At 39.4% G+C, this 8,041-nt stretch overlaps 1 pseudogene; it reads right to left on the bottom strand.

Moving 5' to 3' along the window:
* Positions 1-7,415: 7,415 nt before the first annotated feature.
* LOC112928377 (small ubiquitin-related modifier 1-like) lies at positions 7,416-7,738 on the bottom strand (annotated as a pseudogene).
* Positions 7,739-8,041: the final 303 nt, after the last annotated feature.

The following is an 8,041-nucleotide window of genomic DNA, read 5'->3' as shown; positions in this document are numbered from 1 at the left end:
TTATAGTGATATTCACCTATCTCAGGCAGATAATAAGAGCATTGATAGATAATAAGTATATCCTAATTGTTAAAAGAATGATTATCCTTACAATGCCCATTTTAATTTTTGAAGATTGTGATGGTAATGTATTTTGTTTTACAATCTCTCTCTTTTTCTCTCTTTTCATATTCAAAAGATGTCGATTGGGATTGTTTCCCATTCAGCTTGATTCGGGGTGCTTTGAATGCTGCTTCCATCTGAAAGGGCATCCTTCTCTAAGCCTTCCTTTTCCACCTGTAGGCTGTCAGGGGACAATGCAACAGCCAACATACAAACTACCTTTTGCGAGTGGCTAAAGATGGTGGTGATTTTATAGCATCCTGGTGGCAGTCCATGGCCACAAAGTAGGAATCAGGGCTCTGCACCAGGGACTTCTTGTGTTTCCTCTTCTCTTCCGGAAAGGGATAGAGAAGATCCTTCTCAAGGAGCATGTTCTCACTGGGAGGTCGGCACCCCTGGAAAAGCTGTTATACAATCTCTTTGTTACATTAGAATACTAACAGATCCAAAGCTCAGACAGTGAAGGAAAAAAATTCTTAGATTGAGACATGAAATTGTATTAATTCAAAGACAGATCTGAAACGGAAAGATCAATTCATAGGGTAAAAGGAATAGAGGAACATATGTGCCAAAATTTACAGGTAAGGAAGACCCAAGATGTAGAATTGAGCTGGTAACTGATAGAGATTCCAATAGGCAAGTCAGAACTGCATGTGCCTAGCAACAACTATTGGGGATTGGTCACTAGGAAACTGGAATCCAAAGGCAAGAAATCCAGTTACTTTGGTTACAAGAGATACACATAGAAAACCTATAAAACTCTTTGAAGATATATCGTTCATTCATTCAGTAAGTTTATATTAAGTACCTATATGTGCTAGACACTATTTTAGACACTGGGAAATAAGCAGTGAACAGAACAAAGTTCACTTGTGTAGCTAGTTGGGGTGTCAGGGCAGGGCAGACAATAAACAAGCAAAATACATAGTTTGTCAATAGAAATAAGTTTATGGGGAAAGTTTAAGCGAGGAATTTCTGGGCATGGGAAGAAGAGTTGCAATTTTATTTTACTTTTTTTTTTTTAAGATTTTATTTATTAATTAATGAAAGACATACAGAGAGAGGCAGAGAGACACAGGCAGAGGGAGAAGCAGGCTCCATCCAGGGAGCCCGATGTGGGACTTGATCCCGGGACTCTAGGATCACACCCTGGGCCAAAGGCAGACGTTCAACCGCTGAGCCACCCAGGCATCCCAAGGAGTTGCAATTTTAAACAGTGATAGAGAAAGCCTCACTGAGAAGTAGGCATAGGCAAAAACAGGCTAGACAAGAGGGAAGCAGAGAGTCATGCAGATACCTAGGGAAGAGTGATCCAGGCAGTGAATAAAGCAAATGCAAATATTTTTTTAATATTGTTTATTTATTTATTAGAGAGAGAGAGAGAGAGAGAAGCAGGCTCCATCCTGGGAGCCCGACCTGGGACTCCATCCCGGGTCTCCAGGATCGCACCCTGGGCTGAAGGCAGCGCTAAACCGCTAAGCCACCGGGGCCGCCCAAATGCAAAGAATTGAGGCAGGATCCTGCCCAGCACATTTGAGGGAAAGTAAGGAAGCCATCACAGTTGGAACCGAGTGAGGAAAGGGGGAAGAGTAGGAGATGATGTTAGAGAAGTAAGAGAGAGACACACCAAATATGTTAGGCCCAGAAGATAATTGCAAGGCTTCTGGCTTTACTTTGAGTGAGATGAGAAACTGTCAGAGAGTAGTGAGCAGAGAAAAAGCACACATGATTTATAGTTTAAAAGGATGTATCTAAAAAAAAAATAAATAAATAAAAGGATGTATCTGACTATTGTTTTGAAATTAGACCATAAGGAGCCAGATATGGAAGCAAGAGCATTTAGGATGCTATTCCAATAATCTAGGGAAGAAAGGATAGAAGCTCGAACAGGCTCTTGTGCAGAAGTGAGATGCGATTGGGATAGGGATATATTCTGAAGGCGGAGCCCTCAGGATATGTTAATGGACTTGAAATAAGAGGGGAGAGAAAGATGGGTGTCAAAGATGACACCAAGAGTTTTGTCCTGGGCAGCCCGGTGGCTCAGCGGTTTAGCTCCTGCCTTCAGTCCAGGGCGTGATCCTGGAGATCTGGGAACGAGTCCCATGTTGGGCTCCCTGCATGGAGCCTGCTTCTCCCTCTGCCTGTGTCTCTGCCTCTCTCTCTCTCTCTGTGTGTGTCTCATGAGTAAATAAAATCTTTATTTAAAAAAAAAAAAAGAGTTTTGTCCTGAAAAACTGGAAAATGGAGATGCTCTTTATTGATATAGGGAAGAATGTGGGAGGAGTCCTAACCTTCTTTGTGTCCCCATGGCCCTAGTACAATGGAAATGTTCAGTGAATGCCAATAATCTAATCTGAATCTAGTTTCTGTGTATTTGAGATCAGAGTTGTTCTAAATACAGGATTGACTCGTTGGAGTTATTCAATTAGGGTGTGATTCTAGACTCTGGGACAAGGTTAAAAATCATTGATGTGCTACAGCTACCTTGTACTAGCTAGCAAGAACCAACTGCTAAATTTTTGGGATACTGCAAGCCAGGTGTTAAACATAGCTGTTTATTTTATTTATTTATTTTTTTTTTTATTTATGATAGTCACAGAGAGAGAGAGAGAGGCAGAGACACAGGCAGAGGGAGAAGCAGGCTCCACGCACCGGGAGCCCGACGTGGGACTCGATCCCGGGTCTTCAGGATCGCGCCCTGGGCCAAAGGCAGGCGCCAAACCGCTGCGCCACCCAGGGATCCCCATAGCTGTTTATTAAACTTGTTATATACACTTATAGCTGGTAATTAAAAATACAGGTAAAAGTACTTAAAATTCATCACTTCCTAATTATTTTCCTACATTTTACCATTTTCTGTGCCCTTGAATTCGTGTTTTGTGCTGTATCTGTATGACAGAAATACTGTATAATGGTGTGCTACTGTGCATCTCTGTTCAGTGATGCTATGACAGGAGCTTCAAATTGGCCATGGTATGAGTATTTACAATACAGAAATTGGCAAAAGCTACAAATAATGGATCTCCCCACCCTTTTCCTGTCCCAGAGCTCGTTAAATCAATAAGTGGAAGTTTAGTTATGCCAGCTTTGAGGGCAATGAATGATAGGGGATCAGCAAACTGTTACATACCTTGTAAATACACACAGGTACAGGCACTGCACACAGAGTATTGTATTATGGTTACACAAGAGGTTTTCCCTGTTCTGGTGAGGGAGGGTTGGGGACTGAGGAAATTGCAGAAGGAGGCAGAAGCAAGGAGATTCCAAACAGAGAAAGACAGGCCTTCATGATTGACTAAACTAGGAATTGCTGGAAAAGATTAGCATCTAAGGTCAATCAATGCCTTAATAGAATAAACCTGGAGCAAATTATAAACTGTTAACAGAGGAGATTAACAGCTTTGGATGGGTTATTTGTATATCTGATATTACAAGGGATGAGGAGAAAATGGAGACTAGTCAATGTCGTGAGTAGTGACTGCCTATCTGTGAAACTTTCTTGTATTAAGAATCTTATAGCTTATTGTTAGGCCTGATAAAAAAGAAAACCTCAAGGATACTAAAGACACTATCTAATTATTCCTGTGAGACAGCTAGAAAAACAGCACAGTTTAGTTTTGTCATTTTTATTTTACAAAAAATGAAGCTGGAATCCAAGGAATGTAATATAACTGGGTTATTGAGGGTAACAGAGTGAGGGAGACAGTTTAGGAGGGAAAAGGTGTTTCATATGTGTGTGTGTGTATAACAGACAACAATGAAAAAGCTCACAGCATATAGTGATTCATTTTTCAAGAGAAGCAGGAATACTAATATGTATATTAATTACAAATGTGGCAAAAAAAATAAAACCAGAAACATGGAAATGACAAAGACTGAAAAATACGTCTTTGAACCCCAATTTTCCTTGAAATTTTTTTTAAATGATATATTTTTTATTTTATTTATTTATTTTTAAAGATTTTATTTATTTATTCATGAGAGACAGAGAGAGAGAGAGAGGCAGAGACACAGGCAGAGGGAGGAGCAGGCTCCACGCAGGGAGCCCGACGTGGGACCTGATCCCGGGTCTTCAGGATCAGGCCCTGGGTTGAAGGCGGCGCTAAAAGCTGGGCCACCCCAGCTGCCCCTCCTTGAATTTTTCTACTTGACTGATTCTAAACAGTTCCAAAAGTGTTCTTTTTTTCTTTTTAAAGATTTATTTTATTTATTCATTTATTTATGATAGACATAGAGAGAGAGAGAGGCAGAGACACAGGAGGAGGGAGAAGCAGGCTCCATGCAGGGAGCCCGATGTGGGACTCAATCCCGGGACTCCAGGATCACGCCCTGGGCCAAAGGCAGGCGCTAAACCGCTGAGCCACCCAGGCATCCCACTGTTCTTTTTTTCTATTCCTTAAATATATTCATTCTTCATTTCCCAGTCTCCCCCACTGGCTTTTTGTTCAAAGCTCAATCTTTTTTATTCATAATGTTTTCTCAAAGTTGTTTTGCATAAGACAGTAAGACTTCATATTTAGCAGAATCACTTGGTTTGAGCATTAGTCTTATTTCCCCAGATGTATTTATGGATGTGAGGATGTACAGCTACTGAGTAAAAGAAGAGGAACATTTTGATGGTTTATGGGTTTATCAAGACTTTAGTGATGTATGAAAGTACCTGTTCCTTGTGCCCTGACTTATTCAATATGATTGTTCAAAATATTTACTGTGTTCCTAAGTGAAAATGGATACTTTATTAGTTTGCATTTCTTTGATTACTAGTGAAACAATATTTTTTTCATTTTGCTCACTAATATTAACGTCTTTACTACACATTTCTTTGAGGTTTAATGTGCTTGTATCAATTTATATGAATTTCTTTCTTTCTTTATTTTTTTTTTAATTTTTATTTATTTATGATAGTCACAGAGAGAGAGAGAAAGAGAGGCAGAGACATAGGCAGAGGGAGAAGCAGGCTCCATGCACCGGGAGCCTGATGTGGGATTCGATCCCGGGTCTCCAGGATCGCGCCCTGGGCCAAAGGCAAGTGCCAAACCACTGCGCCACCCAGGGATCCCCTGAATTTCTTTATATAAGAAAGATAACAGTCCCTAAAATTTGGTAGTTTTTGCAGACAGTTTCCCATTCTCTTGTTGCCTATTCATTTTGGTTACTTTTTTTTTTTTTTTTCCATTTTGGTTACCTTAAAACAAAATCATTTTTCCTTTGATTTAAAAAAAAATTGCTGCCAAGAATATAAAATAATCATCACCCAGAAGCTTATTACATATTCTGATCTATTTTCTTCTGATTTTTCCATTGTTTAATATTTTATACCTACTCTTTAATTCATCTGAAATTTATTTTGATGAGAAGATAAGATGATGGGCTAGGGGCACCTGGGTGGTGCAGTTGCTTAAGCAGCTGCCTTCAGCTCAAGTCATGAGCCCAGGGTCCGGAATTAAGCCCATCAGGCTCTCTGCTGGATGGGCAGCTGTCTCTTCCTCTCAACCACTTGTACTCTCTAACATGTTTTTTTTTTCTCTCTCTCTCTCTCTCAAAAGTTTTTTCAAAAAGAAGATGGTCTAAAATAATTTTTCTTTTTTAAAGTTTTTATTTATTTATTTGAGAGAAAGAGAGAGAAGACAAACAGAGGGAAGGACAGTAGGGGGGAGGGAGAGAGAGAAAGAGAGAGAGAGAGAGGCAGAAGCGGACTCCATACTGACCATAGAGCCTGACATGCGGCTTGATGCCAGGACTCTGAGATCATGGTCTAAGCCTAAGTCAGATGCTTAACTGACTGAGCCATCCAGGTGCCCCTTAACCTATTTTTTCTAAATTGATAACCATTCTGGGGGTACCTGGCTGGGTCAGTTGCTGGAGCATGCTACTCTTCATCTCAGAGTTGTTGAATTCAAGCCCCATGCTGGGTGTAGAGATTACTTAAAAATAAAATCTTAAATAAGTAGATAGATTGATAACCATTTTTAAAAAAGATTTTATTTATTTATTCATGAGAGACAGAGAAAAGAAGAGACGCAGGCAGAGGGAGAAGCAGGCTCCCTGCAGGGAGCTTAATGCAGGACTCAATCCCGGGACTCTGGATAACACCCTGAGCCAAAGGCAGACACTCAATTGCTGAGCCACCTAAGCATCCCAATAGATAACTGTTTTGGAATGGTTCTTACTTTCTTGACTGACTTGTGAAATACAATATTACACTTTTTTTTTTTTAAGATTTACTTGATTTATTGAGAATAAGAGAAAGAGAGCCCAAGCAGGAGGGGCAGAGGGAGAGAGAATCCCAAGTAGACTCACACTGGATATGGAACCCAACTCAGGGCTTGATCTCACAACCCTGAGATCACAACTTCAGCTGAAACCCTGAGCCAAAACCCAGTGGGATGCTTAACCAACTGCACCACCCAGGCACCCTGCTCCCCACATTATAACTTATTTATTTGTTTGTTTGTTTGTTTATTTTATGGTTTTTACAAATATTTTGTTTATTTAATGAAGCTGGTACAATGTCCATTTAAAACCCATATCTCAGGCCAAAAAGTACAAATAAAATAAAAAAGAGCAGTGTTCTGTTGAATACACTTTTGCATGAATAGCTTTATTAACTGCTAATGAAAATTAGAACTTTTCTGGGATCTTCTGACAAGACTTTTATCTTAAAATGCTTTCTCTTCAGTGAAGCCATCTTTGGACTTAGTCATTTACTCTCACCATCTCTGTCTTCTTGACTCCAGCCTGATATTTCTCTTCTTTTGGTCCAGATCCTCAAATTTTAAAAGAAGCTTCAAGTTAAGGAAAGGTCATTTTCCCACAGTTCAGTTCTCTGAAAAACTTCCATCTCCCACTGAAAGTCATAGTCCAGTAGTGAAATAATCACATGCTAGAACTTCAGGGCCAACTGGAAAGTCATCATGAGCACTTATATTGGTCGATCTTATTTATCACAAGCCTGAAAATGCACAGTCCTGGAAAAGGTGGCCTCTCTGTGCACATATGTAATTTTTAAAAAGGAAAGGGCAATATGAAGGGGGCTGAGGTTTGATCACAATAAATCATCGCAATGAAAACAAGTGATAATGAATAATGGGCACTAGAATTCAAATTACCAGATGTTTTAAAGAGATGGGGTGCCAGTTTTCAATTCCATTTTGTTTTTTGTTGTTGTTGTTCTTTTTTCATCTTTTTCTTCATTTTTTTCCTTTTTTTTCCTTTTTTTTCCATTCCATTTTGAACACCGCATTACAAAAGAACTGTTTTTAAAAATAAAAAAGGATTGAGGGTAAATAAAAAATAAAAAATAAAAAGAATATCTACATCTTTGAAAGACCTCCTGTTTGTTCCTGATAAACTTCAATCACATCTTCTTCCTCCATTCCCAGTTCTTTTGGAGTGTGATTATCAGCAATTCTCTGACCTTCAAAGAGAAACCTGAGTGAATTCATTGGAACTCCCTGTCTTAGTATGATTCTTTGAGTTTCTTGAGATGTGTTGTCATTTTCACTTTGAAGTAAATCTCACTGCTATCCTGTCCAATGATTTTGAGTTTAATGTATTCTCCTTCCTTCTTATCCCCCAAGTCCTCAGTTGAAGGTTTTCCCTCTGGGTCAGACATGGTGACGGTGGCTTCACCCAGGGTCTCCACACAGCAGCGGCCTCGGGTATGCAGATCCTTGCTCTGGGGTTTATAAATCCATCTCTCTTTCCCACAGCACAACACCCCCCACATTACAATTTAAACTCCAATGTATAATAGACTATTTCTGCACTAGGCTATTTGTTTTTACTTGTACTTTCCTATTGTAATACAGTAGCTTTGGTATATTATTATATTCCATTGGTTTTACCCTATTTATAATTTTAAAATGTCTCAACTATTATTACTTCATTCCTATTCCCACAGATCAAGTTCTGAATCATTGTACCTGTTACAAAGACT

The sequence above is a fragment of the Vulpes vulpes genome, chromosome 4 (assembly GCF_048418805.1).
Source record: "Vulpes vulpes isolate BD-2025 chromosome 4, VulVul3, whole genome shotgun sequence".
Taxonomy (NCBI): domain Eukaryota; kingdom Metazoa; phylum Chordata; class Mammalia; order Carnivora; family Canidae; genus Vulpes; species Vulpes vulpes.
The sequence above is the reverse complement of the archived record's forward strand: the minus strand, read 5'-3'. Positions and strand labels throughout refer to the sequence as shown.